This window comes from Takifugu rubripes, unplaced genomic scaffold (genome assembly GCF_901000725.2).
Source record: "Takifugu rubripes unplaced genomic scaffold, fTakRub1.2, whole genome shotgun sequence".
Lineage (NCBI taxonomy): Eukaryota > Metazoa > Chordata > Actinopteri > Tetraodontiformes > Tetraodontidae > Takifugu > Takifugu rubripes.
Window position 1 is genome coordinate 604,619 of NW_021821634.1, and position 2,500 is coordinate 607,118.

Here is a 2,500-nt window from a genome sequence, read left to right on the forward strand (position 1 = left end):
AGATGTCCTCTACCTTAGATGTCCTCTCCCTTAGATGTCCTCTACCTTAGATGTCCTCTACCTTAGATGTCCTCTACCTTAGATGTCCTCTCCCTTAGATGTCCTCTACCTTAGATGTCCTCTACCTTAGATGTCCTCTACCTTAGATGTCCTCTCCGTAGATGTCCTCTCCCTTAGAGGTCCTCTCCGTAGATGTCCTCCTCTCCTTAGATGTCCTCTACCTTAGATGTCCTCTCCCTTAGAGGTCCTCTCCGTAGATGTCCTCTCCCTAGAGGTCCTCTCCGTAGATGTCCTCCTCCCTAGAGTCCTCTCCCTTAGATGTCCTCTCCTTAGATGTCCTCTCCCTTAGATGTCCTCTACCTTAGATGTCCTCTCCCTTAGAGGTCCTCTCCGTAGATGTCCTCTCCCTAGAGGTCCTCTCCGTAGATGTCCTCTCCGTAGATGTCCTCTCCTTAGATGTCCTCTCCCTTAGATGTCCTCTCCGTAGATGTCCTCTCCCTTAGAGGTCCTCTCCGTAGATGTCCTCTCCTTAGATGTCCTCTCCGTAGATGTCCTCTCCTTAGATGTCCTCTCCCTTAGATGTCCTCTCCGTAGATGTCCTCTCCCTAGAGGTCCTCTCCCTTAGATGTCCTCTACCTTAGATGTCCTCTCCCTTAGATGTCCTCTCCGTAGATGTCCTCTCCCTTAGAGGTCCTCTCCGTAGATGTCCTCTCCCTTAGATGTCCTCTCCGTAGATGTCCTCTCCCTTAGAGGTCCTCTCCGTAGATGTCCTCTACCTTAGATGTCCTCTCCCTTAGATGTCCTCTCCCTTAGATGTCCTCTCCGTAGATGTCCTCTCCCTTAGAGGTCCTCTCCGTAGATGTCCTCTACCTTAGATGTCCTCTCCCTTAGATGTCCTCTCCCTTAGATGTCCTCTCCGTAGATGTCCTCTACCTTAGAGGTCCTCTACCTTAGATGTCCTCTCCCTTAGATGTCCTCTCCGTAGATGTCCTCTCCCTTAGATGTCCTCTACCTTAGATGTCCTCTCCCTTAGATGTCCTCTCCCTTAGATGTCCTCTACCTTAGATGTCCTCTCCTTAGAGGTCCTCTCCGTAGATGTCCTCTCCCCTTAGATTGTCCTCTACCTTAGATGTCCTCTCCGTAGATGGTCCTCTCCCTAGATGTCCTCTCCCTTAGATGTCCTCTCCTTAGATGTCCTCTCCCTTAGATGTCCTCTCCCTTAGATGTCCTCTACCTTAGATGTCCTCTCCCTTAGATATCCTCTCCCTTAGATGTCCTCTACCTTAGATGTCCTCTCCCTTAGAGGTCCTCTCCGTAGATGTCCTCTCCCTTAGATGTCCTCTACCTTAGATGTCCTCTCCCTTAGATGTCCTCTCCGTAGATGTCCTCTCCCTTAGATGTCCTCTACCTTAGATGTCCTCTCCCTTAGATGTCCTCTCCCTTAGATGTCCTCTCTACCTTAGATGTCCTCTCCGTAGGATGTCCCTCTCCCTTAGAGTCCCTCTACCTTAGATGTCCTCTCCTTAGATGTCCTCTCCCTTAGATGTCCTCTACCTTAGATGTCCTCTCCCTTAGATGTCCTCTACCTTAGATGTCCTCTCCCTTAGATGTCCTCTCCGTAGATGTCCTCTCCCTTAGATGTCCTCTACCTTAGATGTCCTCTACCTTAGATGTCCTCTCCCTTAGATGTCCTCTACCTTAGATGTCCTCTACCTTAGATGTCCTCTCCCTTAGAGGTCCTCTCCGTAGATGTCCTCTCCCTTAGATGTCCTCTACCTTAGATGTCCTCTCCCTTAGATGTCCTCTACCTTAGATGTCCTCTCCCTTAGAGGTCCTCTCCGTAGATGTCCTCTCCCTTAGATGTCCTCTACCTTAGATGTCCTCTCCCTTAGAGGTCCTCTCCGTAGATGTCCTCTACCTAGCTGTCCTCTCCGTAGATGTCCTCTCCCTAGATGTCCTCTCCTTAGATGTCCTCTCCTTAGATGTCCTCTCCTTAGAGGTCCTTCCAACATTCCAACATTCCAACATTCCAACATCCAGCATCTGAACAAGATGAGGTTCCTCCCCTAGAGGTCAACGCCCCCCTTCAACGGGCAGGGATGAGCCATAATAAGTTGTGGCCGGAAGTGACGAAAAGCCCGATGCTGTTCTCACTGCAGTGAGGACAAATGTCCACTAGGTGGAGGCAAAACACCAAAAACTAAACCATCTTTTTGAGTTTGTTCCTGCCCAGAGAGAGGGAGAGGGGGGAGAGGGGAGAGGAGGAGAGAGGGGGAGGGAGGGGAGAGAGAGAGGAGAGAGAGGGGGGAGAGGGGGGGAGAGAGAGAGGAGAGAGAGGGGGGAGAGGGGGGGAGAGAGAGAGGAGAGAGAGGGGGAGAGGGGAGAGAGGGGGGAGGGGGGGGAGAGGAGAGAGAGAGGAGCTGAATAGATGTGAGCTGTAGTTTTATTTCCTCTGTGGGTACAAAACATCAGTGCTGTCGGAGGCTGACACAGCAGGCAG